This window comes from Gossypium hirsutum, chromosome D02 (assembly GCF_007990345.1).
Source record: "Gossypium hirsutum isolate 1008001.06 chromosome D02, Gossypium_hirsutum_v2.1, whole genome shotgun sequence".
NCBI classification, from domain to species: domain Eukaryota; kingdom Viridiplantae; phylum Streptophyta; class Magnoliopsida; order Malvales; family Malvaceae; genus Gossypium; species Gossypium hirsutum.
The window spans coordinates 49,968,700-49,983,775 of NC_053438.1; the positions used below are offsets into that span (position 1 = coordinate 49,968,700).

The 15,076-nt window shown below is 35.9% G+C and overlaps 1 non-coding gene across 1 annotated transcript; it reads left to right on the forward strand.

Annotated features, from left to right (window-relative positions):
- The first annotated feature begins 13,763 nt into the window (after window positions 1-13,763).
- LOC121215017 (small nucleolar RNA R71) lies at window positions 13,764-13,870 on the forward strand. Its single transcript, XR_005910751.1, has one exon. It is a non-coding gene; the product is annotated as a small nucleolar RNA R71 (small nucleolar RNA).
- The last annotated feature ends 1,206 nt before the right edge of the window (window positions 13,871-15,076 follow it).

The following is a 15,076-nucleotide window of genomic DNA, read 5'->3' on the forward strand; positions in this document are numbered from 1 at the left end:
GAAAGCGGTTTCGGGACCGCTAAACCGAGTCACCAAATTATTTGAATATGATATTTATTGTCTAAAATAAATGTGTGAAAATTTTAAGCTTCGATTTAGTAAATTTCATGTGAATTTAGTCAATAGGACTTATGTGTGACATTTTTGAAATGTGATAGATCAAAACATAAGGACCTATTAGTGCATGTTGAAAAAGGGGGACTTGCATGTCAATTTTTCCCCCCATCTAGTAGTGGCCGGCCATGACATTAGGATGGACAAAGGGTGATGGGCAAAACATGTCATAGACATGTTGTGTTGGTGCATCATGGGAGGAAACAATAAAATAAAATAAGGAGTATGGGTAATAAAATAATAATGGAAAGGTAAATGATGATGAAAACAATTGTCTCATCCATGTTCCCCCCCCCTTTGCCGTGAATTGAAGAAAGAAAACAAAAAAAAAGTGTTCATTCTTGAACATCTTTGGCCGAATAGAGGAAAGAAAGGAAGGGGAAGAGCTTGAGAAAATCGGCTATGGTGGTTTGCTAGACTAAGGTATGTTTGATGTTGTCCTTGAGATTCATGTATGTTTTTAGTTGTTAGTTTGAGTTCTACCTAGCCCATGGTTTAAATCTTTGCTATGAGATGGAGATGATATTCGGCCATGGGTGTTGTCTTCTTGGTTGATGTTTGATGTTGTGGTGATGAGGCATGAAGATGAGTTAAGTTTCGGCTAAGGTGGATTTGTGTTGATGTCATTTGCATGCTAAGTGTAAAGCTTTGTAATGATACATGTGATGGTGATTGATGACTCTTGGATTTTCTTTTTGGCATTTTTGAGTTAGACATTAAGTTCTTTGTGTAACCCATGACCAAAATTGAATGGTATGGTGTCTTGATGCATTCAGCCATGGTAGAAAGTAGATGTAAAATGGTAGTAAGGTGAAGTGCAAAATGTTAGTATTTGATTACTAGTGTATATATGCGTATTAGCCGAGTTTTGAACTTGAAACAAAATGATATATAAGCAATACAAGTAACTATACTTGTAGGAAGTATTAAGCATATAATCGGCCTCAACATAGATATGCATATTCGGCCATAGGAAGAAGATTGGTGTTGCATGTATTCGGCTAGAGGCAAGCATATTGATGCTTTTATCTTGGCTTAGACAATCGGCTAAAAGAGAGTGTGGGCTAATATGTTGAATTGATTTATGATTTCATATGTATGTGACTTTAATGTCTAATGTATATATATATGGGCTAAGTACCTTGAGTTCCTCTTTTGATGCTCAAATGATTAAATCAATTTATTTGTTAAATTAAGCTCAAGAGCTTAGAGGACCAAAGTTGGATAAGGGAAGGGAAAAAGTGATCGAATAGCCGCCGAAATTGTTCGACCACATCCGAGGTAAGTTTTAAGTGTTTAAACGTTGAGTAAATTCAATTATAATAGGACATGATGAGTTGATTTAATAAGATATGATGTGGCCATGATATGTTCTAAGCTCAAATGGTAAGTTCTTAAGTGTTTGAGCTTGGGAATTTAAGGGTAATTTGAAATAGTCTGCTTCGGACAGCAGCAGTAACGTGACTTTAGAAATCACCATAAATTTATGGACTTGAATTAGAGGCTGAATGAGACATGAAATTAAAGCTTAATGAGTCTAGTTTCTTATAAAAGAAACCGTGTAAGCAAAGGAATTTCCAATAATGAGATATTTAAAGTTGTGTGAGACGGTGTCGGAATGACTCCGAAATCCCCTGTTCTGTTTTTAGAAAATCATTATAAATTGTACAAAAATGTTATAAGATAAAATTTATATGCTTAGACTCCTTAATGAGTCTAGTTTCAAATGAAATCAAATACAACACATTTTGAATTCTGTAAAATGAGAAATTTGATTCGTAGTGAAGAGTGGTCAGATTAGTCAAACAGTGAAACAGGGGAACTTTAAGAAAAATCTGGTATTGATTGGCCAAACCTAAAATTCTGGAAATTTTATGGATGGAAGATATACGAGTCTATATTCAGGAAAAATTAACGAAAAGTGATTTGGAGTTTTTAGCTCCAGTTATAAATAATTTAGTGACTATTGCTCAGGAAAAAGTGCTTGTGCTGAATTTGAGATTATGTTGTGAACCTTGATAAACTTGTTTTAGTTACTCATAAGCTATTGATTAAACCCATACTTGAATTCTAAATCGTGATATTGTAAGTTTATGAGTATTCGAATATGAAATGATAGTATGGCGTAATGGCCGATGTGATGAATGTGAAAGTGTATATATGTGATAAGGCCTAATGGTCGATGTGATGAATGTGAAAGTGTATATATATGTGATAAGGCCTAATGGCCGATGTGATGAATGTGAAAGTGTATATATGTGATAAGGCCTAATGGCCGATGTGATGAATGTGAAAGTGTATATATATGTGATAAGGCCTAATGGCCGATGTGATGAATGTGAAAGTGTATATATGTGATAAGGCCTAATGGCCGATGTGATGAATGTGAAAGTGTATATATGTGATAAGGCCTAATGACCAATGTGATGAATGTGAAAGTGTATATATGTGATAAGGCCTAATGGCCGATGTGATGAATGTGAAAGTGTATATATATGTGATAAGGCCTAATGGCCGATGTGATGAATGTGAAAGTGTATATATGTGATAAGGCCTAATGGCCGATGTGATGAATGTGAAAGTGTATATATGTGATAAGGCCTAATGGCTGATGTGATGAATGTGAAAGTGTATATATGTGATAAGGCCTAATGGCCGATGTGATGAATATGAAAGTGTATATATGTGATAAGGCCTAATGGCCGATGTGATGAATGTGAAAGTGTATATATGTGATAGGGCCTAATGGCCGATGTGATGAATGTGAAAGTGTATATATATGTGATAGGGCCTAATGGCCGATGTGATGAATGTGAAAGTGTATATATGTGATGAATGTGAAAGTGTATATATATGTGATAAGGCCTAATGGCCGATGTGATGAATGTGAAAGTGTATATATGTAATAAGGCCTAATGGCCGATGTGATGAATGTGAAAGTGTATATATATGTGATAAGGCCTAATGGCCGATGTGATGAATGTGAAAGTGTATATATGTGATAAGGCCTAATGGCCGATGTGATGAATGTGAAAGTGTATATATGTGATAAGGCCTAATGGCCGATGTGATGAATGTGAAAGTGTATATATGTGATAAGGCCTAATGGCCGATGTGATGAATATGAAAGTGTATATATGTGATAAGGCCTAATGGCTGATGTGATGAATATGAAAGTGTATATATGTGATAGGGCCTAATGGCCGATGTGATGAATGTGAAAGTGTATATATATGTGATAGGGCCTAATGGCCGATGTGATGAATGTGAAAGTGTATATATGTGATGAATGTGAAAGTGTATATATATGTGATAAGGCCTAATGGCCGATGTGATGAATGTGAAAGTGTATATATGTAATAAGGCCTAATGGCCGATGTGATGAATGTAAAAGTGTATATATATGTGATAAGGCCTAATGGCCGATGTGATGAATGTGAAAGTGTATATATGTGATAAGGCCTAATGGCCGATGTGATGAATGTGAAAGTGTATATATGTGACAGGGCCGAGTGGCCAACGTGATGGATGTGAAAGTGTATAAATGTGATAAGTCCCGAAGGGCATTTGTGTCAGTACTATATCCGGGTTAAAACCCCGCAGGCTTTATGCGAGAATATTATCACTGATTAATGTCCGTAAGCTTCGTGCTCGTACTATATCCAAGCTCTAAAGACCCGATGACTACGTGTGGGGATTTTGTCCAGGTAAGACCCGATAACTTCGTGTGGAGATTATGTCCGGGTAAGACTTCGTAATAAGAATTGCTTATAAATATATTCAATGCGAAAGGTTAAACAGGTATGTACTCCAAGTTTATATGTGAGCTTGATTTGCACTAAATCATAAGGTAGTTATGTGATGCATACGAGAGCAATCTATGAGACTATTCCTATGATTATGTGACATCGGATCAGTGTGAGAGGTTATGTGAAATCATACGATATATCTATGTCACATGAGCTCACTTTTATGTGAAAGTTTATCTGCCTATTGTATATGATGAGATGTGCATATTCGGTAAAGGGATGGTATGCCCGAAGGAAGAGTGAAATAAAAATACGAACAACTATGTTATAATTTGATTGTTATCTGTTGACACTGCTTAAAACTTACTAAGCATTGTAATGCTTACTCCGTTTACTCTGTTTTATAGATCTCATTGCGAAGCTACAGGCTCGGGGATCGTCAGCAACTAGTCACACTATCACTATCCACTGTTTGGTACTGCTATGTTTTGGATTATCTTATGGCATGTATAAAATAGACTAGTGGCGAAAGAATATTTTGGTTAATGTATATAAGCCATGCGAAAATGGCATCTTTTGAATGTTTACTTAGAGAAGTTTAAATTTTATCCCTGGCCGTGCTTAGTACTTATCTAAATGAATGACCTTTATTTCAAGAAAAAGTTCAAAATTTTACGGTTCTGACATGAGTTACAAGCCCGGTAATGCCCCTTACCTATTCCGGCGACGGTCACGGGATAGGGGTGTTACAAGATACTAGAGGATATGCTTCGGATTTGTGTGATCAATTTTTGAGATAGTTGGGAGGATTTTCTACTGTTGGCTAAGTTTGCCTACAATAACAACTTCCAGTCTAGTTTCAGATGGTACCTGACGAGGCTCTGTATGGTTGTAAGTGTTGTACTCTATTGTGTTAGACTGAGTTGGGTGAGCAATGGGTTTTAGCTCCTGTGTTGGTTTCTGACTCTGAGGATAAAGTTAAACTGATTCAAGATCTTCTTAAGGTAGCTTTTGATAGACAGAAGTCTTATGCAGATCTAAAAAGAATGGACATTGAGAACTCCACGGGTAATTACGTGTTTTTAAAGGTGTCTCCTTGAAAGAAAGTTCTACGGTTTGGACGTAAGGGCAAGTTGAGCCCTAGGTTCATTGGGTCGTATCGGATTCTAAAACATGTGGGACCAGTTGATTATAACTTAGAGTTACCTTTAGAGTTAGACCGTATCCATGATGTGTTTCACGTCTTTATGCTGAGGCGATATTAGTCAAACCCATCTCATATTGTTCATGTAAAAGAGATTAAGGTTAGACCAGATTTGACGTTTGAGGAGGAGCCAGTTCAGACTCTAAATAGAAATGTGAAGGTCTTAAGAAGGAAATCTATTCCATTAGTGAAAGTTCTGTGGCAGAATCATGGCATTGAGGAAGCCATGTGGGAACCTGAGGATTGGTTTCGTCAACAATATCTACATCTATTCAAATCAAGTAAATTTTGAGGTCAAATTTTGTTCTTATGAATTCTACCGTAAATGAGCACTCGTTTCAGTGGTTAAGTGAAATGGGTGTGAGTTTGAGGTCATGGGTTCAAATATGATTTTGGAAAATTCAATTATTTTTGTTCCTAGCCTTGTCCTTTTTTGTTAGGCCTAAATAATATTTTCAATCAACTCATGTCAAAATGAATCTGCTAGTTTAATTGGTAAGGTGTTAGCTTGCCCTGAGATCTTGTGCTTGAATCCCCTCGTGGGTGAATGGTAATAATTTTTGCTTCTGTGTGTGTGTGTGCCATTTGTGTAGTAGAGGTTTGGTGGAATTTAAATTTTGTTGTAGTTGGATAAGGGTTAGTGGGTTAGATTTTGTGGGATTTGGTTGTTAGTAAGGGTAGTGGGGAGTTGAGAGTATTATCTTGAATTTAATTTTAATTTTAATTTGTTTCCAAAATTCCCTCTTTCCCCCACATTTTTGTTTCTCTGCAAATTTTCTTCTAACGTTATTTTTTTGGGTCCCTGCCCAATTTTGCTTTCTTCAATTCTGACATCTTTTTGCTCGATTGAATCACTGTGGCTTGAATTTTTTGGTTCTTCTTACAGTTTGGTAAGTAGGGTTTATGTGTGTTTGTTTGGTTTAGGGATTTTTGGAGAGACAAAGTTGTGGTAATGGTTTTTGTAACAGGAAATTAACGGTTGTGAATCTGTTGATTTAGGTGGGAATTGTGAGTTTAATGCTCCTCCGGCAAATTAATTCTAGTAGGGAAGTGTTGTTCGTTCGAGGGTAAGTGATTCTGTCGATTTGGGATAATTATGGTTGTTGAAGTTTTGATTCTTTGAGAAGTCGACGGACTATAGTTTCGTAAATTGGAGTGCTCATAAGGAATAATTTGTTAAGTTTTTTATGTTTTTAGGTACTAGTTGACTCATCGGGGTGTTCATATTGAATCTAGACCATGTATGTAATGAGAAACCTGAAAAACAGCGAACGGTGAAAGTCAAAATTCGAGTCTGTTGACGCCACGCGGTCGTGTGCCAGGCCATGTTCAACACAAAGCCGTGTGACAGGTCGTGTGCTAAGCCGTGTGTGACACACGGTGTAGGCCATTTTGGGCCTTGTATACCACACAAGCGTGTGGGCCACATAGGCAAGGCAATTTGGGCCATGTAGGCCCAAAACTCAAATTTTTTCCTAGGGTCGTTCATGTCATCCTTATTGACTATGGGCCTTCTTAGGGTCGGTATGTGGTTATATAAGCTATACAGCATGAATTCTGTAAATCTGTTAGTATGAAATTTACCATAAATAACATTTAATATGTATGATCTATTATGTATAAAGCATGTTCTACATTTGTTATACAAGTATGTATGATATGTAAATTCGGGCATCTGTTATTTCTATTTATATTTGATTATGGGGTGGGACATATTTTATGTGGTGGAAGTGTTCTGTGTGAGGCGATATCTCGTCATTATACTGGCAGCACTGCTGCAATTATTTTGAAAAGTCTTATATCGACACCAAGTGGTGTGTAGGGTTGGATGGGTCTTTAAGACCCCACATGGTGTGTAGGGATGGTCGGAGATAGTGTGTATTGGATAGGGGTAGGATTGTAAATTTGCATATGATTCTGATTCTGCATAAGATATATGTCTGTATCTTTTCAGCCACGTAATTAAATCTAAAATTCTATTTTCTTATGAGTTACACATTCTGTTATAAAAACTCACTATCTATTTGTCTAATAATTTCAGGTAACCCTCAGACTTAGGCAGGTCGGTGCAACGGGAGCTCGGTTATATCCATTCCATTGTAAACTAATTTTTCTTAAATTGAACTCATTTAAAAATTTGGTTTGAGAGTTTTGTAAATTTTAGACTCTCTGGACTTTTGGGATTATTTCTGGTTTGGATTTTATATTGTGATTTACTTTTAGCATAACGTTTGATAAGATGACTACTTTCCTACAAACAACGGTTTTCGAGAAAACACACTTGATTTTCCTAAGCATAAGGTTTTAAAGAATTTCCGCTGCAAAGTATTCGGTTCATATAGAGAATGTAAATAAACAAAGTTTTTAATTGAATAATTATGTCAAACATGTTTTCAAATAAAATGGGCGTTCAAGTAACAAAGATTCACACTGTTTTTAAATAAACGGAAACTAGATTTCAAACCTTTTATCGTAACCACTCTAGATTTAGCCATAACGTCTAGGCCGGGTTTGGGGTGCTACAAGCTCGATACACAAACAACAACATCATACCTAGAAAGCCTCAACAGATTTACAAGGGAATACTTGATGCAACTGGAATTACATGGACCCAACTTCACAGAGTGTAGGTCTTTCTCACCCATCGATAATACAAGTAAATGAACCACAAACAACAAGTCCATATCATAGTGACACACAGAGTACTTATAGTACTGCAACACAATAGAGCAAAAGAAAGAGAATTACATGAGCAATATTTAATATTTTAAACAAAATGCTTTTAATCACTTCTAAAAATTGTAAATTATACTTTTTTAGATACAAATAAAATTATAAATAAGATTAAAATTACGAGTATAAATAATATATATTTAAATAATTATTATCAAAATTAATTATTACAAAATATAATAAAATTGATAATTAAAATATATCCAGACTTAAATAAGAAAAATTTTGAATAGGGTCACACATGAAAAATCTTAAATCAAAATAAATTTTGAATTAAAAATTCATACATGATTTACACATAATAAAACTCGAAAACACTAAAAATTTCAAATGAAATGAAAATCTTAAAATGAGTATAAATCTATAAGCAATAACTAAACTAGTAATTTTACTTCGTTTTTTTTTTGTAATTAACCTTAAAAAATATTTGACAAGTGTTTCTGAAAAATTAAATTCAAAATAGAAGTTACACAATAGATGTTGTCTCAGATCACACTTGGGACGATGAACACCCTGAGGCTAATACACAATATTTTGACTCAGATTTCTACACAAATGGTATTGAGAATTCATTTAGATTTTTTAGATGCTTATTAACCATAATAATATGTTTGTATTTGGATAAGAACTACAAAGTTTTTTTATATATTGGTTAATTTCAGTTTAAATCCAATAATTTAAACTCTTTTTCTATCAAGTCCCTCCAAATATGTGCTACTTAATCAACATCCACTTTCAATTCTTTAACTTGTAATCAATGTTTGATAAGCTATATAAGTAACATATCTTAATCCCATTCTAAATACTTTTTTGGATGGTTAATTATGCAAGTTAGTGAATTTAATGCTCCTAACCCTTTAAATTCATGTTTCTGTACTTATGAGAGCATTTGGGAGCGAAAGGAGCGAAAAATGAGCAAAAATCAGACAAATAAAGTTGTTTTCAGGAACCACACAGCCTGGGCACACGCCCATGTATGCCACACGGGCTGGACACACGCCCATCTACCAGCCCTTGTTGATTTCGCACCCTGCTTCCAAAATACATGGAAAAACACAATTTTTAGGCTTTTTGAGCATTCTAAAGTCGATAAATACCAATTAGAAGAAGACATAAGGGAGCCATCAGAGAAGATCGAAGAAAGCACTCGAAAAAACACTATCGAAATTAACTTAGAAGAAGATATCCATCAAGATCGAAGATTTCCTTTTAATTACTTTCGAAGTTTTCATGAGTTTCTTTGTTTCTTGCAGTTTTTCTGACTTTAAGATGTTTCTATTCAGGATCATGAACTAATTCCCTATATACCTAGGGAGGATGAAACCTATGATGAATCCTTTTGTTTAATTTATGTTTTTATGCGATAAATACTTGATTCTTGTTCTCAATTATTTATGCTTATTTCTTGTTTTATATTTCCAGGATAATAATTCATGTTTAATGTGCTTAATTCAGTGGAGGAAAGTCCCTATTTAAGAGTAGATCTAGCATAATTGATTGGAGTTGCATGCAATCCTAGAAATAGGACGACATAAATCTACCAGATTAGAGTCAAATCTAATAGGGGAACCACAGATCGAGTTAATGTGACGATAAGGGTTTAATTAAAAAGAGATTTCAATTAATCAACCTAGAGTCAATTGTAAAGAGATTTCTATTAATCAACCTAGAGTCAATTGTTCTTACTCTCGAAAGATATATTAACATAATTTAGGGATTTCTCTGGATCAAGACACAAGTGAATAAATCATTTAATTCAGATTCATAATAATAGGTGAAGTCTAGGTGGATTCTTTCCTGGGTATTGTCTCTTTCATTGGTTAATATTCGATTATTTCCTTAATCCATTCTCTATTGCATTCTTAGTTAATTTAGTTTAGTAATTTTAGACTAAAACACATCACTCCAATTTGTCAGCTAAATAATAAGAAAACAATAATTACTAATACTTTTAGTCCTCGTGGATACAATATCTTTACTCACTGTAGCTATACTATTGTTCGATAGGTGTGCTTGCCTTTGTCGTATTTATGATTAGATACAGTCGATGAAGAGCCAAAGCAATGTCATGATGATCATGTGGATGGGATGAACAAATTTAACGTTGGAGACAAAGTACTACTAGACAAAATGGATCCATGAATTTCCTCTTCGAAGCTTGATGCAAATAGATCAAACCCATATACGGTACTAAATATCTTTCCCTACACTACAGTCGAGGTAACTCATTCTGAATTTGACACTTTTAAGGTAAATAATACTCGACTTAAACCTTATCTTGGTATTAATTTTGATAATGAGAAAGAGAAGCCTCGGCTTCGGGAGCCACCATAACCGTGCGCACAAGGTAACTTGAGCTTGCACTCTAAATAAGCTCTTCTCTAGAGGCAACCCGAGTGTCTAACATTCGGCTAATTCTTTTAACTTTATTTCATGTTATTTTCAAATTAATTAAATTAAATTTTAAATTAAAAAAAACTTCTACATGCCTTAGACACACGGGTGTGTCCCAGGCCGTGTTCACAATGGGGCATTTGACAATGTGTTACACAGCCTGGCAACATGGCCATGTGACCCACACGGCCTGGATACACGGATGTGTCCTTGGCCGTGTGAGTCTTGGGACTTAATTTTTCAAAACATTCAAAGGTTACATGGCCTAAAATGGTCCACGGCCTGGAGGCACGGTCGTGTGACACATGGGCATGTCCTAGGCCTTGTGAATTTTGGAGCTAACTTTTTCAATTTTAATTCAAGTCAGAGAGTTACAAGGGCAAGAGACATGGTTGGGTCGCACGGGCGTGTGTGAGACCGTGTGCCTCACACAACCTCGTACACGGGCATGGGAGAAGCGAAGAAAATCACACATGGCCTGACACACGATCCTTAATACCACACGGTGTGGACAAACAGGCATGTTCGAGGCTGTGTGAAGACAGGGTTTGCATTTTTAAGTATACACGGGCTGAGAAGGATCCACACGGTTGTGTGGCCCAACATGGGCCCTTACACGACCGCTTCACCCATTAAACCTTAGCCCCCTTTCCTTGTGTTTTTGTCTTCTTCCTACCCCAAAAAGAAACCCTAGCCGCCGCTCACCATCCCCCGCCATAGATCTGCTTCCCCTCACTCTCACCTTCGAGCCATGCACAACCGTCCCCTCACCCCCACCACACGACTACCCTCCCTCTCACTCACGACTTCTTTCCCTTCCCCCACACCCTAGCCTCTCCCTCTTCCTCGGCCTTCCCCTAGCTACAACCCCACCCCAAGCCTCGTCAAGCCCCTCACCAAAGACGCCCTCCAACCCTCCTTCTTCCCTTTTTCTTCCTTCCCCCTCACCTATTCAAGCAAACCATCCCCTAGCCCTCCTGCCCCTTTTCCCATCGACCACACTCGGCTCTTTCCCCATTGCCGCTAGTCAAGCCATCATCAGAGCCCCCCACTGTCGATCGGTGTCGTACACCCTTGCCCTTTTCATTTTTTATTATTTATTTTATTATTTATTTATTTTTATTATATATTCTTCTTATTTTTCTTTTTTTCTTTTTAGTATCATTATTATTTCTATTACTATTATTATTTCATTTTATTGTGTGTATTTATTTTATTTTATTTTTTAGTAGTTTAGTGTTATTATTATGTTTTCATTATCATTTATTGTTATGAAATTTGTTAGTTTTGTTTTAATAATTCCTTTATTCCTTTCTTTTATTTATTCATTATATATGATCACTTTCAGTATTATTATTTTTTTAGTTTTAGTGGAATGCTACTTATTTTCTCATATTCTTTCTAGTTAGTATTTTTATTTATCATTTTCTTATTTTATTACTTAATATTTTCATTGTTATTGTTATTCCAATCTTAGGGTTATTTTTAGGGCTATCTTTATTGATTCTTTTTACTATTAATTTTTATTTATTTTGGTATTGTTTTTTATTTATTTTTGTTTATTTTATATTTCATGTCGATTTATTTATTCGTCAAGTTGTGGATGTTGAATTCGATTTTTATTTCATGAGTTAATGGATTGCCCCTATTATAATTGGTTCGTCTATTTGCTTCTTTTGGTTTTAATATTTGGTTGTCTTATTTTTAGGCACATTATGACGAACACACGCAGTAAATCTAAAGTCGTTGTTCTTGCTTCGAAAAAGCAGAAGACTCTAAACGTAACCTCCTCCTTGGGCGCTTCAATCGATGTCTGCCATCCAATCTTACGGTTTTCACAAGGTCCCCAAGAGGACTTATATTAGCTTATTTAACTAAGGCCACTCGGCTTAGGCTGATGTATTGATTGGGCCGCTTTGGAGTAGGTCTAGTTAGTAGATAGCATGCACGCCATCCTTGCCACAACTCCTTAGGATCAGTTTTTATCTATCATCGAGCCCACATACATGGAGCTGACTTCGGGGTTCTATTCGACATTTCTCTTACAACAAGTGATGATGACCCATGACGAGCCGAGCACCATCACTTTCAGACTCGGTGGTACGGCACGACATAAGAGTGTCCCAGAGTTCAAAGCTGTATTGGGACTATACACTATAAAGTTCATGAGTGCTGACAGCTTTCTCTGATTATACTGGGACATCCACTACTCACCACCACTTTGTTGGGTAGACCTCATGCTGAGTACAACACCTTATGACCTGAGTCATTCGAAGGCGACTTCTCTTGCTCTGGCCTTACACTATATTCATACCAACTTGGCTCACACATTGACTGGTAGGAGGGAGAGCACCAGAGTCGTCGGTACAACCAATGCATATTTTCTATGGAGCACGACCACGGGGCATATTTTCAATTTAGCCTAACGAAGTACTAACTCACCCGTACCAACATCAATTATAATTCTCACAGTTTCTAAGAAGGCTCGTCCTAAAATTAAAGGTATGTCACTATCCTCATCCATGTCTAAAACAACAAAATCATCTGAGAATATGAATTTATCGATTTTTACAAGTACATCTTCAATAATACACCTAGGAAATCTAATGGTTCTATCCGAAGACCTAATTTCTTAAACATTTTATAGGGCGTGACATTAATATTAGCCCCTAAATCAGCAAAGTATTATCAATATTTAAACTACCAATTAAACAAGGAATAGTAAAACTTCCTAGATCTTTCAATTTGTTCGGTAGTTTATTTTGCAATATGGCTAAGTAAATTGCATTTAACTCTACAGTCGATCAACCATCTAACTTTCTTTTCTTTGCCAAAAGCTCCTTTAAAAATTTAACAGAATTGGGCATCTGTGAAAGAGCTTTAACAAACGGTAAGTTAATATGTAATTTTTTCAGAAGTTTATGAAATTTACCAAATTGTTCGTTCGTATAGTATCTCTTTGTCGCGTTAGGATATGGCACTCAAGGTTTATATTCTGTAGCAATCGACTTTTTCTCTTTCTGGCATACCTCAACCTTATCGTTATTTACCATAATTTCTTACCTTGGTTCTTGTTCGGATTCGATAACCCTTCTCCATCTCAAATGGTAATTGCATTAAGCTGCTCCCTTGGGTTAGTTTCGGTATTGCTAGGCAAACTACCTTGTGGTTGTTTTGAAATTAACTTAGCAAGCTGACCTATTTGGTTCTCAAGCACTTGAATCGATGCTTGTTGATTTTTCAATGCTCCCTCAGTGTTTTGAAAACGTGTTTCGGACACCGAGATAAACTTCGTCTACATCTCCTTAAGGTTTGACTTTTTATCTTGCTGGTAAGGTTGTTGTTGGAAGCCTAGAGGAGGTTGTGCTCTTTAATTTCCTTGACCACCCTAGGAGAAATTAGGATGGTTCCTCAAACCTGCATTATAGTGGTTACTATAAGGGTTATTTCGAGGCCTATAATTATTACCCATATAATTAACTTGCTCCTTCTCTGTGCTGGGAACGAAGGGTAAACATGGTAAGGGATTCAAACCGTTGTAGAAGGTTTGAACCTGTAGATATAGACGTAACCCATGGTGAGGGCACCATCTCAATAAGTCCTTATACCTCTTCCATGTATCATATAATGTTTCTAAATCAATTTGCATGAAAGAAGAGATATCATTCCTCAACTTGGCTGTCTTAGCTAGTGGGAAGTACTTTAGAAGGAACGTCTCACTCATTTGAGCCCATGTGGTGATAGAACCTCGTGGTGAAGAATTTAACCACTCTTTAGCTTTGTTCCTCAACGAGAAAGGGAATAGCCATAAGCGAATAACGTCGTCAAAAACGCCATAAATCTTGAAAGTATCATAGATTTCCAAGAAATTGGTTAAGTGAGTATTTGGATCTTCGTCTTGCAAACCATCGAACTTAACAAACTATTGAATCATCTGAATAGTGTTCGACTTCAGTTCAAAATTATTTGCAGCAATGGTGGGTCTCACAATACTCGATTCAGCCCCAGTTACAGTGAGCTTGGTATAATCGTGCATAGTACGAGGAACATGATCTGGATTTGCAGGATTTGCAGCAACTGCAGGAGGTAGTCGATTATTCTGGTTATTGCCCATCTCCTCAGTAATATAATTTCCTCTTGTTCATCTACTATATTCTGCCGACTTTGCCTTGTTTCTCTACAGTTTCTGCGAGCAGTATATTCAATCTCACTGTCAACTAATAATGGTCCTGGGTTTCTTCTAGTCATAAACTAAAGGAACATGCCAGAAAAAAATAAAAGAAAAAAATTAGAATGTAAAATTTACACTAAAAATAAAATAAAATGTAATAAAAATAAATGGCTAAATTAATAAAAATCAAGTGTTCCTAATATTTTAGTCCCCGACAACGGTGTCAAAAACTTGATGGTCACTAAACAAACTATAAATATGACAAAGGCAAGCGCACCTATCGAACAATAGTATAGCTATGGTGAGTAGGGAATATCATATCCATGAGGACTAAAAGTACTAGTAATTACCGTCTTATTATTATCTAGCCGAAAAATTAGGGTGATGTATTTTAATATAAAATTACTAAACTAATTTATCTAAGAATTCGACAAAGAATAAATCAAGGAAATAATCAAATAATAACCGATAAGATAGACAATACCCAAGAAAGGATCAACCTAGAATTCACCTATTATTATGAATCTAAATTAAACGATTTATTCACTTGTGTCTTGGTCCGTAGAAATCCCTAAATTATGTTAATATCTCTTTCAAGAGTAAGAACAATTGACTCTAGGTTGATTAATTATAATCTCTTTCTAATTAAAATCCCTATCGTTGCATTAACTCGATCTATGGATTTCCTTATTAGATTTGACTCTAATCCAG